The following is a 19,390-nucleotide window of genomic DNA, read 5'->3' as shown; positions in this document are numbered from 1 at the left end:
ATATTTCATTCCAATCCAGCAGTTCAGTAAAACAAGCACAAGCCATTTTCTCTAATGCTGCCCGAAGCTGAAAAAGAAGTGGTTTTGAATGGGAGGAGCACACATAAACATGCAGAAACGAAGATAGAAGACAACAAGACCTCTAAACCATTTCACAACACTATGAATTGTTTTATCTTCAAAGTATGGAACACTGGTTATAAGTCTGATTGACCCTTAGTGATAGTTTGAAATGCCAATACTCGACAAAGTTAAGCCATGTATCAAAATACTCACTTTTGACATTTTAAACCCCTTAAAAAGAGAAGGAGACCCTACACTTACCCATTTAGGATGATGATTTATTGCACTGTCTCCTCCTCACTGTCATGATTTATAAGGGATGAAAAAAAAGCTCAAAGGAGGATGTCACTGAGTAAAACTGAAACCTACAAGTATGTTTTCTTTTAATAGTGATTTTTTGTTTTTTGGCTCGGGTATGGATGCATTCCCTTTTATAGGGAATAAGGGGGTCCTCTGAAAGTTGCTATGAGCATATCACTGTATATTGGATTACAGGGTGACCTTTCCTTGGTAAAAGCAAAAGAAAAGTTTTAGTCACTGGTACCAAGACCTATAAATGCATTTCCTTGCTTTTACTAGGCTATACAAAGTTCATACACCTAAAGGAAGGACATTACTCTCAGATAACAGAAAAAAAAGAAGGAAAGCAAGAACAAAAATTGAAGACTTCACTGAAAACTTTAGTCTGGACAAACAAGTGACTCATTTTTACCTCCAGAAAGGTTAAGGTCACCAGACTAGCACACATGGTTTCTTACTATGAGGACAAAAGAATACACCACAAAGCCAGCAGCCTACATATCACAATTGGCAGCTGGCTTGAAAATGCTCGAGTTCAATTGATGATGAAGAATGAACTACCCTTATGTTTGAACAAAAAACCCCCTCAACCTGATCTCACCAGGCCAGAAGCACAACCACAATCCAGGCTCAATGTGTGACAGCACACAGAAAGCGAATTTCAATTTATTCTGTGTATTTGAGCACACACAAAAGCCTATATGGTTCTCATTAAAATAAAAGATATCTTCAGTCATCTCGAGAAGCACAGAGTGATTTAGGTTCTTACTCTCATTCAGAAGAAATAATTTACTCTCCTGCTTGTGCTTCCTTCTGGATCTAGGACTTAAGTCCCCTATACTATTTTCATATCTACAAACAAATCACCTGTAGATTAAAGATCTCCCCTTATTCCTTCCACATTCTTTTTTTTTAATGGAAATTTCTTTGACAAAGTGCAAAACATAAAGCATTCTCTCTGAAAGAAAGAGCACTGCAGATACACACCACTTTCAGCAAGGACATTCAGACTCAACTCTGCAAAGTTTACTTAGATTAGCTTTACAATGTTCTCAAAAAGGAGCTATAAACCTTGCATGAAGGGTGGCTTTAGTGGTGGCAGAGGTTTAACAAGCTCATTCATTCATGACCAGTGCTTTGGGGTGCTTGCTTGGACCTTGAAGGAGCAGGTGTTTCTGCTGCAGCTTTTCTCCCTGCTTTTCAAGGTGTCTGGCATCTTCTCTTTGCATACCAGCCTGACCAGCAAGCTGGGCTTATCCACCAGACCCTGCTGAAAGCACATTACGAGACAGAAGGAACAGAATATCTGACAAAAATAATGCACAGGATTATCTTTTTTTTTGCATTCACAAGCTTGCTCTAACGTATCTGTGTGTGAAAAAGTGATCGCAGTGTAAGCACATGCAAGGCAAAGGTGGTGTGAGATGTTACATCTAGACGTTATGCAGGACCAGTTCAGGCAAACAGTGAAGAACAAAGCACTTGATGGACAAATGAGGAGAATAGGTATCTATTTAATATCAATTAAGAAAAGACACTGAGGAATTACAAGAGGGCTACAATTAAGAAGTTCTAAGGTGACCACTTTATTTTGGTGCTTAGACCCCTACCTATGCAAGCTTTACTTAGCTAGAACAACAGCATGCCCTGCAGAGGCTGCTGCTTGAAACACTTTTCAAAATATTATGCAAATGAGTCAGAAGGGGCTGAGAGACAGCAGGATTCTAAGAATACAATGAATTAAACATAACTGAAATGAACACAACAGAAATCAAGAAACAGTCCATTTGCATCAGCTGTAGGTGTTTATAAAAGAAAATTATGTCAGTGTTCGTCATGTTACAGGAAGCATTCTGGCTTCATTTGTAATTAAAAGGGAAGTTAATTCCATATAGCTACTTTAAAATTATGTAGTTAAAATTTAGGCAAACTATTGTTTAAACTTAATTAAAAGCCAGTGATTTTATTACTCTGCACAGAATTCGAATCTTGGAAAAAAACCCTAGGAAATTGAATGAAAATTTTGCTTTCTCATTCTACTCCCCTCCAGCAAGCTTAATTCAAATGTTATTACTAGGTTTTTGCTGACATATCTTTTAAAGGCAGGACAAAAATGCTGAAAAAGTGTGCTTGACAAGAAGGATAATTAGTCTTAGTTAAGTCAGACATTACCAAGAATTGCATTCCTAAATATTAAAGAGAACATTAACTTAGCAACGAATTTCAACAGGAAGTATTTTAGTGTTTTCAGTCTGCAACAAAATAATTAAGAACAAAAAATGCTATAATAATATCAATTCTCACTGGAACTGCTTTAATGGGTCCTTTTTTTTGGTTTCTCAAACAAACAGATAAATATCTTAACTCTCCAATAGCACTTAAGTGATTTATAGGACTCTGAAGAAAAGAAAAAACCTTAAATGTAAGGAAACGCCTAGATAGAATTTGTCTCACCACTTAGAACATCAATTTTTCATTAGGAGAGCCAACAATGGTTCCAGTGGCCACATCGACTCACATCAACTTCAGAAAATTATTTTGCAAAGTAAGAATGCCCTTGCATGTGACAAAGATGCATTAGGTCTCTCCTCAGGAGTTACATATGAACTGTATATTCCAGTGATACTATAGGAAATCTATAGTCTAAAAGACAGCTCTCCATAGCCAAAGGCATGCCTTGCAGCAAAACAAAAAAACCCAGAATAAAATCAAAGCCAGAAAATAGATCAGCAAGCATTAACTACCAAGCAAACTACCTTGAAAGACGTAGGAGAAATGCTCAGATACCGTGCTGACCACAGCAACATGGTTATTCCATCCTGAAGGCTGAGCCATGGCCTTCACCTCCATGTGGGTTACTACAAAAGGCAAGTTATATTCCAAAAGGTATTATTTCTCTCTCTCTCTTTTTTTTTTTCCACCAGTGAAAGACAAAGCATTGCTTTCTCTTCCCCTAGCAAATAGCTCAGAGCTGGAATGCAGAAAAAATGTCTCAAAGACTCCTCTCTGCTGGAGGGCTTAGCAGAAATCCAGCAGTCTCAATATAAACCAGATGTGTCACAACAAGTCTTGGGTGGAGAAATGTGTTCGCTCAGGGTCTGAGAGCACTCAGGAGGGACTGCTTCCTACAATACAGACACAGTAACAATTAAGGAAGGAGGGAGTAGGCTTAGCAAAAATTTGCCAACAGGACAGATGACGAGTTACTTTAAAGCACCCCCATCATTCATTTTTCAATATTTTTACAGGGCCCTGATGAGATACAGCATTTAGCTTGTGTTTATTACATATACTTTCAAAACTACGAAGGGCCAAGGACCCCAGAGACTTGAAGCTTTTCCACAAGGGCAAGCAGGATAAAGCACGTGATGATTTTGCTAGGAAAATTTGGAGTATTCTCAGGTTGACTATGATCTTCAAGCTACTTTGGCTTCCTCAAGACCAGAACACAAAAGCCAAATTTAATCTGGGTAAGAACATCTCACTATCTCCACATAATTCAGAATTATTCTCTTATGACGTACACATGCAAGGCACTTAAAGGATATACGCCTGCCCCAAGCGATCCAAGAATCTCATCTTGAAGTAATTAGGAGTAGGCAAGTACTTAGGGAAATTAGTCATTAGTTTGCAAATTCAGACTCCGGGAGTCTCTTAGTTACAGGACTCATGTTGGTTTAGTTCACTCTTTCCCTACCTCCTTTCTCCCTGCTCCTCGCTCCCTCTCCCCCCCTGCCTTTTGTCTAGCATGATCCAGACATAGGGATAATGCTAGACAGTAGCAGAAATTTGGAAGTTCTTGCATAGATCATCCCACAACAGTTAGTTTCATTAGATGATGTAGAAGGAAGAAAATGTTTGGGAAAAAATATTTCTAAAATGAAAAAGAACCAAAGTAAAGAAAAGCAGAACAGCAGGGACACTCAAAACCAAAAAAGCTGGAAATCCAGGGTGTAACAGATGTCAGGAAAGAGGGAGGAATAGAGCAGGGAGAAAGACACAAATTTTTATCTACCCCTCTGCCCCCAGTTTTGAATTTCAAAATGACATCCAAAGTAGCTCTATTCCAGACAATGTAACAAGAAAATGGACCAACCTGTAGCAGGCAATCTCTCCTTCCAAAAAGTCTTTGCACACATTTCAGGCCCAAAACATGGACACTAGGCAATTAGCAAATGAGAACCTCTGTCTGGAGGCAAGCACATTCCAAATCCTGCTGTCATATGATGTAAATACACAACTACAGTAATGCCAATGAAGATGCTAAGTGAAAACCACCACACTGCTGTGTTGCAGGCTGAACTTGACTTTCTTGCCTCACGTGTCTATCGACTCAGCATTACCACATCATCCTACTTCTTTTTTTGCATAAAGGGGAAGCTTATAAATATGCTGGAGGAATGCTGGACATATCTAGGAGAGATCTGTGGTTTCCCATGAGATCCTGAGCCCATCTATGAGGTTCCTATGTGTTGTAGTAATTGCAGCCATAGCATAAGCTTGAGCAGTACTCTGCTACTGGCCAGGATCTCTCAGCTGACTCAGTCTGCTGCATATTGTAACATGTGAGAGAGTCTACGTGGTGTGACAGTTGGAGCTTAAAAAAAGGCAGGTATGGCTATGCTGGGTAATTGGTGAGCAAGTGGGCAGGAAAGCCTTTGTGCTGGGAAGAGAAACTTAAGTGCTTGTAACATTCCTTATCTATTACTTCACCAAGGAGCTGAGACCAATCCAGTGTGATCCAGGCTGGAAAAGGGCCAGGAGCAGCTACTTGGATATGGAAGAGGGAGGAAAAATTACAGATCTGGGAACAGCAGCCAGAAGCCCACACTGGGGCACTGATTGTGGTAACACCACTCTCCAAGCTGTAGTTTTTAGGAATCAGTTGAGCAGCACTGATGTGCCCCACCGGTGCCAGACACAGATGTGTACACAAACTTTGACTCCAAGTCAGACTTCAAGTTAATTTCATCCTTTTTTGTGTTAAGCAAGTTATTTATTTGGAAGGATCATGTGGAGGGAAAACAGAAACAGATACTGAAGTGTTTGGCACTGTCAAGCACATGGGGATATTTCACGCATTTCTTAAAGGGCATGCTCATGCCCTGGCATGCATGCCAGGCAGCTCACTGCAAGGCTGATTCTGATACACACCTGAAGAATGAGTGAACAAAAGCATGCTCAGAACACGTGGGCTGAGTGAGCAGGAGAAGCACACCAAATACTTTTGGAGAGGTCGCAGTGTTAGAAGGTATAAAAAGTCTCCAACAAGCAGGTTGGGCACCACAGCTGGGACATCTACACTCACTTTCCATGCTGGAGACATGATGGTGAAGGGATCAGGTCAAGGGTCCTGGCTGCACCCAAGAATCAGAGGGGGAAAAGCCCTTTTCAGGTCACCAGTGCAACTCAAGGTTGCACAAGCAGGGAGTGGGGATACATGAAAGCACCAGGCAAGTCACCTCTCTGCCCCTGTTCCCCTACATATGACACATTTTGAGGAACTCAGAAGTCACTTATGGATGACTTGGCTGTTCAGACAAATATATTGTAAATGCCCTGTCAGCAGCCCAAGATGACTGCCTGCTGTTATTCCTGTCTGTGGGCAGATGATGATACCATTTGGGAGACCCACTTCTGAGGTCAGCTCTGAGAAAAGTATTCCTAAAGGATCAGTTCAGCCAGGCAAGAGACTCTCTTAGCTGCCAGCTATTCAGGAGGATAACACACTTCCTAACTAACTTACAAGTACATATATTCAAAATTTCTTATCAACAAGGCTTGAAGTAAAACCAAAGCTCAAACAGCATGAATAATAAATGAAAATGACTTGTCCTCCTACACTCAACAGGGCCTAGGGCTTTGACTGAAACTCCCGTTCTTCCCAAGACTCTGTCTCTCTTCTGCTCTGTATCCCAGGATGTGTTACATGGCTTTGCTACACTAGAGTCCTGAGAGCTTGCGCGGCTGTACGGAAGAAGAGGTGAAACCATTTTGCAGAGTTTGGAAAGATGAGTGCCAAAGGACTGCATTAAAAAATACTGCAGCAAGCCTAAAGACACGCTAGCAATTATATAGCAATTAATGCTGCAGCAGCTATAGCATCCTGGTGTTGGAAACCTGAAATAATGCATGTACACATGGATGGACAGACACATGAACACACTCTCCCAAAAGCCCATTTTAAGACATGCATCTTGGTGACTTGAACCCTCTAGCCAGAGAGTCTGAAAGACCAACAAAAAGAAGAAACATAAACAAGTGACACAGCTCTCAAGAATGTGGATCTGAATATCCTGCAGAGTCACAGTTTTCCAGCTGATTTAAACTATTTTGGTAACACACCATTTGACAGTAACATTTTGTATGTAGCTTTAAGTCTAAACAGAGCTTGAACTGGGTGGGCTATTAGAGCAGAAGGAACTACCAGTAGAAGTTCAGTACAGTAAATTTGTGCTAAAAAAAACAACTACAAACTATGTGCACTAGTTATGGCGGGGTTTTTTTTGCTAAGGGATTTATTTGCTTATGTGACTACCATGTTCTGAACAAGAGTAAAACACACATGAAAAAAGATTACAAGTAAAAGAAAGTAAAATAGGAAGTTGAGGAACAGGTAAAACTGGATCTGAACAGTTTCACTTCATTACAAAGGAATTCAGACCATGGCTGGAGGATAAATATAGGTAGCGCAATTCTTTTCTAGAGAAAAAAAAATACCCAAACCGGTCTTACTTAAGGAATTAACTTGTTGACTTTTCATTCAATCGTAAGGGTACTCAACATTTTCTCAGTCTGACAAATGAGTTTGTTCAGGGTATTTGGAAAACTGGCAGATTCACATCTTTTTCTCTCTGCTCAAATGGAACCATTATTATCACAGACATTCAGAAAGACTCATAAGCTTTTAAAATGGTTTCTAAATTTTCCTAATACAGTTTGGGTGACAGGGGAGCAGAGGGAAAAAGGTTGGGGAAAGGGTTTGCTCTGCAATACTACAGAAGGCCATATAGAACTATTAAAGAAAAAAAATAATCAAACCATCATGACAGCAGTACCAATTCCATCCTGCTATACCAAGGATCAAAGAGCTCCAAAATTCTGCTCTGAATTGCAAGATAAGCAAAATGCAGTGCTGAGACTAGTCCGCCATTCAGATATCACATGTGTAACACACATGAACAAATCTGGCCAACACATCTTAAGAAGCATTAAGAGCATCAGCTGCAGAAAAAGCATGGCACATCCTCATCTCCTTCAGCTTTAGGCTTCCTGTACTGCCATGGCTGTGCATTGCTCTGCTCTAGTGTCTGTTGCTCTCATTCCTTGGCCTGCTTACACCAGTGTAAGTGCTCAGTGGCATGAATAATGCCTGCACAAACTCACTGTCCCAGCCTGCCATGCCAAGCCCTGACAAGTCTGGATGCTCTTTTCAAGTCACCTTCTTCCTTTAAGATCTGCAGAATTATGCCAGAGCGATATTATGTAGCTGGTTGAAGTCACGCTTATCCTCTTCTGACAACTACACCGCAATATTTCTAAGCTTCACCTGGAAGACTGTATTCTAACCCAAGCCTCCTTCAAACAGGAAACCATGGGGCTTCCCAGATTGAATTTTCATCCCCATGATTAATCAAAACAAACAAGTTTCTGACCAAGTAAAATTTGAACTTTTATCTCCTGAATTGAAAATGATGGGAGATTTATTTTTTTTTGCAGTGACCACAGCAAACTCTTTCAAAAACAACCCTCTGCAAGAATTCTTGGATTAAAAAAAGTCATTTTCATTTTGTGTTCTGTGTAAGTTATAAATGATATTACTCAAGCTCTTAACAGATCAAGTGGGAGGGTTTTCAAAAGAAGGTGTTTTTGTGGTTATTACTTGCCACAGTATTTTTAGGGAGGGGAAAGCCCAAAATGAAAACAATGAACTTCCAAATAAAGATGCATCAAAAAGAAGACAGCAGAATTGCCAGAAAAGACCAATCAATCACAAATATCTTCCAAAATCGAAGTGTCTACAAAACCACCACAGTCAAATTATTGAAGTCCAAATTATACATCTCTACTCAAACACCAGTGCCAGCCACTGTTAGTCAAGAAATTAAAAAAATGCATTTTTAAACACCTTCTCTCTTTTTTCTCATCCTCGTCTCTCCTACTCTCTAACCAAGTGAACAAACGATGAAATTATCTAGCTCCAAATCAACCCATCCATGCAATTACTCCACATTCCTGTGCAAAGTTTTATTCCTTACTAGGAGTAAAATTAAAAGCTTTACTTGAAAATTTGTTTTAAAAGCTTATTTTACAGGCTGAAACAAAATAGTATTGTTCAAATATACAGAGACTCCATCACTGATCAAAGTTTCTCAGTGTGTTTGAAAGGGAATACATCAAATCCACAAAGTTATTCTGTGAACAGGAATGTTTTAACCTAATCGACAGAGGATCTACTTCTCCTGAAATAAGGCTCCTTTTCTTCCTGTTGTGCACAACACAAGTAAAAATCTTGCAGATTTATATTAGACCACCAACAAATACAATTTACAAATAAAGAAAAAACCCCAACAACAACAACAAAAACCAAACCAAAACAACAGCAAAAAAAAAACAAACAAGAAAACTTGCCAGGGGGAGACATAGGGACCTGAAAAATATGTGACATCCAGCATCCTTCAGTCCTTTCCTTTTTCAAATAAAAGCACAGGGCTAAATAAAAATAAAGCACACGTGATTCAAAAGCCGAATGAGAAGACAGCGTGTTGGTAGCAAGAGTGACTTATCTCAGCCACCTGGCGTCACCCAATGAGGAGGGCAAGACTAACCCCTCTGTCCCAATGGGACTTTGCAGGCTGTAGGCACAGCCAGACGAAGGACGAGTAGCAGCTCTACAGAGGCAAGGTCACAAGTTGATTCAAGAAGTGGAATGAGGAAATGGAGGGTGCAGCCAGAGGTTTTGCAATTTCATGGTTGGCTGAGATTTCCCACTGGATTGCAGCCTCTCCTTGTACTGAAGAGGAGACATGGATCCCCCCACTCATGTATTGCATAGCTGTTCTAATTAGAGGGTAGCTCTTTATTCCATGGTCTTTATTCTCCATGGTCCTCTGGTACAAAGTCTGTTTAATTGTGGATTTTTAGCAACAGAATATTTGCTCCCAAAAAACCCCCAACAAATCTGAAAAAGCCATACAACCAGAATCTACCCAATGTCATTTTAAGATACAAGACACGTAACTTCTAAAACATATAGAAGACTCATTTATCAGGAGACATATGTGGTTCACTCTACGTTTTTATAAATGCAAAACAAACTCTTTTGTCCTCAAGCAAAACTAACATCCTATGAGATGCAGACACTGTGCTACACAGCCTTTTGCTCTTAAAAACTCTCTGGTAAAGTAGTTTTCAGTAGCTACACAAGCTCCCAACAAAAGTACAGATCAGTTTGTGTTCTGGAGTTGGTAAATGACTAATGTAATTCAAAATCTAATCATAAACCCATTGCCACTTCAGCATTTTAATGGTGCTGACAAGTAGAACATACACTTTCAGCTAAAGGACTTCAGTGCAGCACCCTTCTGCTGAGAAAGTCTTATTTTTCAAACAGAAAAGCTAATACATACAAAGAAGAGTAGACCAGGAGGAAAGTAAAACCTTTTACGATGAACGACTGCAAGTTCTCAAAGTCATGAAAACCTACTGCTTATTCAAAAAGAGATTGTTCAATTGACCAAAAAGAGATGTAGTTTACTTTAAATACCATAGTATATTTTGCTTTTCAGTCTATAAGTGAAATGCATCCTATGTTCTCTGCTGCTATGTAATTACAATTAGATTAGGTGGTTTCTTCTACCAGAGTTTCCCATCCACCACATTCTTTGAGAAACTGGTGACAGAACTGGTTATGGGAAGGTAGGAGTGGAGATTCTGTTGCTAAAGGATAGGAAAAATACTAATAAGGTATTTGCCTGTTGGCTTTATGCCTGAGAGATGGTAAAATTGCTCTTGAAGCTGCAGTTCTTGTGTGCTCAGCAGGCAGAGGAGTGAAAGCCACAACAGCATGGCACGAGCACACTAAGGAGGATAAGGAGAATGCAGCTGATCATGTGCTTCTCCAGTTGCAGATGTAGAAATGTAGAAATGTGAAGGAATTCCTGTTAATACAAAATAGAGAGAAAAACAGACAGAGGAGTGTGAAGATCGCCTTCGCTCCGAGTGGTCCAGTGGAGACAGAGGTTTAAAAGACATCCAACAAGTGAAAGCAGCACCCAAAACTTCAAACAAACTTGAAATATGGTATAGTATATGGTTACCACATATCTACGTATCAGGTCTGCTATGGAGATGACTTGTGATCTGAACTAAAAATTTGGGCAGGTAGTATATGTTTCATACCCATGTGAACTGTTCTCCTTTCCCTTCTGCCCCATGAGGTCCTTCATCCCAGAAATCAGGGAGTCCTGACCTCGGCCCTACCCAAGACTGGCCAGGGTCCTGGACACCCTACTGCGTCTGATCATTTAATGATCTACAGCGTCATTTAAGTGGTAGCACGTTCAGCACAATTCAGGAGAGCAGTATTGCCCCATACGTTAAAGGAGTTCAGTATGTTTTTGCTGGTAAGGCATTTTACAGCCTCTGGTGTTAAGCATTAAAGGTGCTTAACTTGACTTGGAACATACCCATTTGAACATTATCAATTAATAATGCTATGTTGACTGAGAAAATATGGCCATATTGCAGCAAAAGTGACTGCCAAGTGAAATGGGGGATCGATTAAAGTGATGCTAAGCTCCTCTTGGATGACTCAAGGGCACTGAGCGGCCATGTGTTTCACCCAACGTTTGAAGAGACAGAGACAAGCAGGGGTGGTACTGCTGTTTTGACCTGGTACCTCCACGTTCTCGCTCTGCATCTGTACGAGTTGTAATTTTCCTGTATCCCTGACTGGAGCATTTCAACATTGCGTCTCTGAAGGCAATGAGGACTGTGTGGCTAGTTTATAACAACATGCTATCTGGCAGGATATGTGATTTGAAAGAAAAGAGCATAAAGATAGAAAGCAGACAGAAGGGGAGTGAAGAAGATCTAGAACAAGAGGTACTTGAATAGTACAATGACAAGAAGCATATGAGCATCAACTAAAAAAACCCCACATGAGTACATATGGGAATGAAAAAATACATGGAAATATACTTTAAGTCAGAAATGACAAACTTAAATTGATTAATTAAATTACTGCCTACACTTCCCACCCCCTTTCCTTCCGAGTCACACCTGCTACACTATACCTACCTTAAATGCCAACAGAATAAAATTATTTATTTAGAGTATTGGTAATTTATTCCACAAAATATGAGGGATCTAGCTAAGAAATTCAGGAGAAGGGAAGAGGGTAGGAGACATGTGGCTTGGTATTCCACAGAATTTGCTCCTGCCTTCTGGCAACCCTCCCCCCTCCTTTCTGTATATTTTACTGGAAACGGTCCTTTTAAAGAGCTAGTTGGCACCTACAAATTTAGCTATTAGACATTACTCCAAGTAAGTGAGGCTCGTTTCTCTCGCAGGCAAAAGATTTCTAAGTTTTCCCTGGCATACCGTGCGCCAGCAGAAAGGCGGCAGACAAAATGCTTTTGCTTGTTTCCCACCTCTCAAGTCTCATGGACTCTACAAACGATATACATGGAGTTTGTGAACATAAGTTTTTGGTTGCACCGTGAACTGGCAAAGGTCTCTAACCTGGATAAAGTAATTCACAGCTCTTCACCCTATGAGATAGTGAGGATTGCAGGCATAACATTATTTAGGTGGAATGTTTACTCTTGACTAACTTATATCCCTGGATAGCTTAATACTTTCCTCATCACTCATAAAATTAAAAATTCATACATTGATGAAGAAAGCATACTTTGATAAAGGCTGTTCATCTAGGAAAGAATATTCTACCATATATTGACACTACATCCTCACAAAAAACATCTAAATATTTCTGGACTCTCACCTAGTACAATAGACTCTTCTAATTCCACAAAGGTGAATCTAAAAGTTCAACAAGGTTTTGGCTGCTTACTTTAATGAATGCCCATAAATAATGAAAACAGCTTATCTGTATATGCTCTGGAGGGACCGTCATCTATCAAGCCAATAATATCTGGTCAAGCAACTTTCAGACATTAAATTAAATTCTCTTTGGAGAGGATTCATCAGCTTTTGTATCTCCTTTCCTGTAAGAAACACAGCATCTCCCCCACTGATCAGCAAAAGAGTTGACAGGAAAATATTCTCTCAGTCATTTAATATTGTTAGAAGAGCAGCAGAGAGGGGAATCATGGGTTTGCATAGGCAAAAACTACCTGGAAATCCCCTGGTAGCACCAAGATGCAAAGCAGCTGTGAAAAACAGAGGAGATTGATACTAAGAGCTTACAGTTAACGAGTTTTAGGGACAAAGCTCCTTGTTCCCCAAAGGCATTAATAAGACACTCAAATGGCATAAGTAATGCATTGAGATGCTGCATAAAATCATAATATTTTTGAAAAGCAAAAAGGTGTCCTCTCTCAAGGGATACTCAAGTAAAGATATTGTACATTTCATTTAACAAATATGCAATATGCAGGCACTGTTCAAATACATAGCTGACTATCATAAAATTAGTTTACTAACCTTGGACAAAGCATTAATTTTTTATCTTCACTTTGCCAAATCTCTACTTTTCCAAATGCAAAAAAAAAAACAACCAAAAAAAAAAAAACCACCCAAGAAATTCCTTCCTCCCCTCCATATGCTTTCTCAGTCTTTCAAGTTGTCTAATTAAGAAGCAATTTATGGCTTTCTTTTCCAGCTACCCATTTCAGAGTCAGGAATTTAATTTCAGGGTAATCTTCCTTTAAATCAAAATGAACTTGTACACAGGGCTGCATATACTAGAAAAAACTGACAGGTATTTTGGTGTATTTCTTTAAAAGTGGTAAGAAATAATTTACACACACCAATTTTTTATTAGTGCTTATAAAGTCAAATGGCAGCACTTACATTTTAATAATATGCAATAAAGAGAACATTGTTTTCCAATGACTAGTCTAAATTAGCAACACTGCTGAATGCTAAATGCATAAATATTTTATTCCAAAACACTTACATAGCCTGTGGTTTACAGCTCAAGAAAGCTGCACATTTATAGTTGACCTGTGATGATTAAACCACAGTACATTAATTCTGAAATATATTTAGTACTATTTCTACTTTCAGAAATACTCATAACATTTTCTAAACAACAACAAAAATATATATTCCATCTTAATCATATACCTATGATTACGAGGCTGGCTTTGTAGTCCACTATTCCACATTTCCCTTCAGAAATAATTAGAAATAATTTGTTCTTACTCTTCACATCAGCAATTGCAGTATGTTTCTATCAATTCTTGGATGATAAGCTACAACTGAGAATTAGGACACCTGAAAGCAGGTTTAGGCCACTGAATTGTAGCACATTGTTTTAGAGACTCTATTTTCCAGCAAAGCCCAAGTAATTATTACAAAGTACTAACTTCCATGGTACGCATTCTATTTGAGTTGGACGTGAATTCAGATTACTGTTCTAAATCCAAATCCATTTAGAACAATCATTCTACTTCCTGGTTTCCACCAACATCTTGCAAATTCTCAGTCCCAGGATTAACAGGATCACAATCAAGTACTTCTCCCTCCTTTCAAATTCCTCCTCCTTCTCTACTGAAGGAACTAAGGTTTTCAGAAGAGGTGGTAAATGATCCCCAGGGTGTCCAAAATAGAAACAAATAAATTAAAACTAATTCAGGGTGTTTTCTTTCTGGGAAGGTGGCTCCGTATTAGTACTCAGGACTCAGTCTCATGAATGTTTAACAAAGTCCTAGCTCTCCTCCCTCTCACACAGTGTGACAGCTTCATTACTGAAATGCTAAGAGATGTCCACCTTTCCCATATGGAAGTATATATTCAAAGGTGCTGTTTCTGTTCTGAGTATTTTTGAGTACTCCTTTTGATCACAAGCATTAGGAGTCTCTGAGTAATTTTAGAAATTTTATAGAAGATATGAAAACATATAAACACTTGCACTTATTTAAGGACTGCTCATAAGGCTTTTACACACAAGATTTTTTCATATCCAAAAATGTGTTTCAAAGCACGATGCTTAACCTCTAATGTGGAGGGGTAGGGAGGCAGCAGGAACCCTACTTTGTGGCATAAAATTTAACCTCAGAATGCAGTTAAAAACATATGGAAGCTGATTATCAGAACACTTGCCTCCATTCCAAGGCTGCCTTCCATAGCATCATTTCATTATTAGGTTATTCTGGAAAAAAAAAATCACTAAAAGTCTTAAAAGAAAGCTTCAGGTTTTTTTGACATTAGCTTGCTCAGCTAATGAGCTAACATTCTCTTTCAATTAATTCTCTAATTTGCCCAGGCAGCTAGCAGATATATACATCTTCATATTACCTGAGACACCTTTTAAATTATTCCTGTGTATTTATACTATTTAATCCCTTTTGAGCCAGTGACCTACAGTTGTTTTTAAGCACTTCTTGCCCTTTTAATCTAGTTTAAATATAACCAGCTTCAAAAAACTCCCACCCAACACACCCAGCCTTCCACTTCAATAGATGCAGTTCTGAAGCTAGCAAGGGCCATGATGAATAATTACCATCACAAGGCTGATCACTTCATATAAAAACTAATGTAAGGTTGTGTTTACACCCATTACACATGTAGTTACTGAAAAGCAAAGAGAAGGGAACTGAGGCACAAGGAGAGTAACAGGGCATGAGGGCAGCAAACCCCTTAACCCCTGGGGTGGGGGATAGGCCAGGATCAGATAGAGGAAAATAAAAAAGAGAGAAAAGGTTGGAAGGAGCAGGGCTGGGATGCAGAAAGGAGCCAGGTTAACAGGATCCTGCAGGATGAGGTTGCAATGAAGAGTCAAGCAGCCCAGGGAAGGAGAAAGTCTCATCTCAGCTGGAGGTGATCCCTGACACTTGACAGTGTCCACACAGGCTGTTCCTCTGCTCCCAGTCACAGCTGGGCTCCACTCCCCAACTCTCCCTCCATGTCCCCTGACAGTCAAGAGGAGCCGTGGGCAGTCAGGATTGTCCCTGGTCTGGCTCTTGGTGCAGGGGGTGGCTCACACAGAGACCCTGCCTGACCTGCTTGCCCCTGCCCATGCAGCACTCCCTGATGTGCCCCTTTCTGACCAGCCAGCTGCCTCCTCTCTGCATATATTTTTTTTTACACCTATGCAGTTGAGCCAAAATATATTAATTTGGTGTTGAAGTAGGTTTCATTTCCCTGACAAGGGCTGTCCTGCTCATGGCCTGAGAGTCCTCTCCACTCCATTGCTGCAGAGAGATTGTTGACTCTACACAAACATTATATCATACCTAGCAAGTTTAAAACAAACCCAGCTGTCCCTGAAGGGCTAGGTGATTTATGTGCATTAACAGCATTGAAAATACATTTTAAAAGCAGCCAGGATCCCACACATGCCTAAAAGTCCTCCTGCCTTTCAGCTGTGCTCCAGTTTTGGAGCTATGGAGTAAATGTTCTGTCACCTACAGGAAGTTTCACCCACACACTCCTCCTGACAGACAGAACTGTATTCAAAATCAACACCCCAGGAGCACAACCAGCAGGTTATGCCAGTTGTATTTATCATCCACAACTGTGCTGCCACAGCCTAAACTAATCATGCAGAAAGGCACTTACTCTGTAGCTTCAGAAGTCATTCCAGGCTCCAAATTTTGAAGAAAGCATTTTGTTCCTCGTAACTTCCCTCTCCATCTCGGGCATCCTGAATGCACTGTAAAATCATCATCACCTTTAGCCCAGATCCCTTTGTACTTAGTAAATGTAAGCCACATAGAGACAAGTCACTGGTCTGTGCCCTAACTTTTCTGGCTGCTCCAGGTGCTCGGAGGGAAGCAGCAGGTTTAAGGAGGTAGGAAACCAGAGCACACCACTCTGAACAGGGACATATTGCACAAGCTTATCAACTCACATCTAGGGATGGCTGTATAATATGCTGCAATTTATACTGGCAAACTAATGCACCTCAACCTGAAAACAGTCTCTCGTTTGTACAGTACAGTTACTTCATTATGTCAATTAAAACAATCTTGACCTGTCAAGAACCTCAAGGTGCTCATAAGCACAAGTACCCCAAGTTTTTGGTACAGTTTTGGAATGCTATTGTTAAGCTACTGACTGCTAACAGATGCAACAAAATATATCCCTTGTTACTGTTAAAGGAACAGTAGAAACATGCCATCTTAAAGGAAAGCTTAAAACATTCAATATACTGAGATTATCTCTTGGGTTCCAAAGATTTATTGGGGTTTTAAAAACCCTCTCTTGAATAATCACTGTCTTGGGCTGGAAAAAAAGAGTCCTCTCAAAATGCAGATAACCTCTCTCACTCACTTGTAACAAGGAAAGACATACGATGTGAAATGCTGAACACCACCAGAAAGAAAAACAAGCCCAAGAAGAACAGCCTCCACTTATCTTCGGAGGCCTAAAGATTTTCTGGGACTTCACACTAACTGAAGAGATTTTTATCCGTCTGTCTTTTGTTTGCTTCCCTGACTTTCATTTTTCCTTTTCTCCTCTTGTGCCATATTTCACCCTTTTACAACTGTGTGCAAGGTTGGCATCCTGTCTGCTCCTGCCTCTGCTCCTCACTTGATGAAGAAAACCAAGAAACTGCTTATGGGTAGAGATGAAAAATAGCTCCAGCCTGTCCCACTGCCATCCACATTTTCTTTTCCTGTGCATGGAAACCCATCCATCAGCTTCTGATAGTGTGGTTCTACTTTTGTAGGGTGCAGTTTCTTCAGGGTTTGGGGTATGGTCCCCCAACGGAGTTTTTACAGCAATGTTTTCCACAAGCTTTGTTACCATTCTTTTTTCGACTATTTTTTCCTTCCATAAGCTTTCTTACCTTTTGCTGTGTAAGTAAATGAATAAACACATCAAAGAGAAACAGACACTGCAGATATGAGAGTTGGTATACCAGTAGCTATGTGAGAAAATATTACCCTTAGATGATTACTTTGATAAAACCAAATTGGACCGCCCATTACAAGGATACATGTTTTGAATTACAAATTAAGACACAGCAAATGATCGATTTCTTGATATAGAATATATAAGCAAGGTGGTCTGCAGCTCCATAAAGAATTACTTTTCATGTAATTCTATATATCCTTCCTTGCTCTCATTTTCCAAACCCAAGCAAACAAAACAACAAGAACAGCTGAACTGAATTAGTGAGCATCCAAAAATATCCAGCCCATCTTTCTTAAATACACAAGAATGTTTCTAGTTTGCCAAAAAAGAAGCAATATTTTTAATATTGCTGCCCTCAAAGATGCTCCCTCTTGGCTGTCTGAATTACAAACTACTCTTTTAGGGAGATAAAACAAAGAATATGTGAAAATACAACCATGTATAGAATGAGCAACATGGGAATCAGTTGACAGCCATATCTATACTGTCCCATATCCTATTTTCATTAATTTTTATTCAAATAAATGGTCTGTAAAGTCAAGAGGATTTTTCCAGAGTAAAATCTCAGTGCTTAGCCTAGGGTTTTGTTGGGTATTTTTGTTTTGTTTTACCCATAATTTTTCCTCCTATTTGCCAGGCTGGAACTATCTGCAAGGTATTTTTACCTTCCAAGACCAAGCTGAAATTTTTTCCATGGGATTAGGGGCAGAGGAGACAACAATGAAAGTTTCTTATTAATAGCAGAAATGAAAGGAAAAGAGGTGAGGGGAGCTATTGAGCCAACAGCTTAGAAGTGATACATCGTTTATATACTTTTCCGAGCATCCATTCCAGGTTTCACTGAAGCATGGTAAATCTCATACTGAGGAATGCAAGGGAAACAGAAAATCCGAAAGCACTAGTCACATTAGAATCCAGATGTTAACATCAGAAGAAATGCTCTCGTGTGGTGTCAGGGTCCAGTGAAGACATATTTGAAATACTGAGCCTAACCATTTATTTACAACAAAAACATAGCCAAGGCCAAGTCCCAAAAACCTGCAGGAATCCTAACCATTGCAAACTATTCTGGGAGGCAGCATAGTGCGTGTTTAGGCCATATACTGAGTATTTACAGAGCAAAAATCTTTTCCATCAACTTCAAAGGGAGTTAGACATCACGTACGAGTGGTTTAAACTGGAAGAAGTCCATGCATAAAGAAGGGAGAACTTTATGGTTGGCCCTGATCATGGGACTTCCCTCCAGCAGGAGGAGATTAAAATAGAACCACCTAGACAAGCAACTACAACATGTTGCATTTGGAGATACCTTCTCACGATCGTACACACACATGCAAATGAATTAAGCGAGAGACTTTGTTGTTTCTATACTGTGATCATTTCTGTTTTTAAATGCCTGGGTGGTGTTTGGAAACTATGGGCAAAAGGTAACTTGGTGGAATGACAAACAGATTTGGATTTTGAGGTAGGGCAGGGCAGGGCAGGGCATTAAAATAAAGCCAAGTGCTATCTTCCTACCATATAAATGTAAATATGTTTTAAGAGGCCGTGGGCTGAACTAAGGAAGCATTTGTGTATCTTTTCTTTTACTACTTTTTTTAAACAAACAATAAACCTGCAACCAATGTGTCTTCTGGTTCTGTTTTGTTTCGTTGTCTGCCCAAACACACAGTTAAAAAACACAAGGAAGCCATACAAGGCTTGCTGGGTAGCAAGGCAGGAAAGGTGAAATAATGGGCAGTGCTCAGAAGCCTCCCTTCCAACAAATTAGCCAGGTTTATAGCTTTGAAGGACACCTCACACCGACCCTGATGGCAGGGCTGTTTGCCAAGCCTGGAGAAAGAAGATCAAAGGATACCAGCACTTCAAGAGAAGGGAGCACTGAGTGAGTTCAGAGTCACTGCCCTGTGCCTCCAGAGAAACAAGCTGGCTGGCTGGGAACACCAGCATAAAAAAAGCTGCACCATCTGATGAA

At 39.9% G+C, this 19,390-nt stretch overlaps 1 protein-coding gene across 8 annotated transcripts in view; it reads right to left on the bottom strand.

The window, feature by feature from the left end:
- LOC113965585 (plexin-B2-like) overlaps positions 1 to 19,390 on the bottom strand; it is a 176,119-nt gene that overhangs the window by 61,320 nt on the left and 95,409 nt on the right. Inside the window, exon 1 of one of the 8 annotated variants that reach the window (XM_027679204.1) lies at positions 4,460 to 4,571. The exons of the other annotated variants lie outside the window; for them this stretch is intronic. The gene's annotated coding sequence lies outside the window, so the exon portion shown is untranslated. Of the gene's footprint in view, positions 1 to 4,459; positions 4,572 to 19,390 lie in introns of those variants that run through there. 8 annotated transcript variants of the gene reach the window in all.

This window comes from Neopelma chrysocephalum, unplaced genomic scaffold (genome assembly GCF_003984885.1).
Source record: "Neopelma chrysocephalum unplaced genomic scaffold, ASM398488v2 Primary Assembly neopelma1_45, whole genome shotgun sequence".
In the NCBI taxonomy this organism is placed as follows: domain Eukaryota; kingdom Metazoa; phylum Chordata; class Aves; order Passeriformes; family Pipridae; genus Neopelma; species Neopelma chrysocephalum.
The sequence above is the reverse complement of the archived record's forward strand: the minus strand, read 5'-3'. Positions and strand labels throughout refer to the sequence as shown.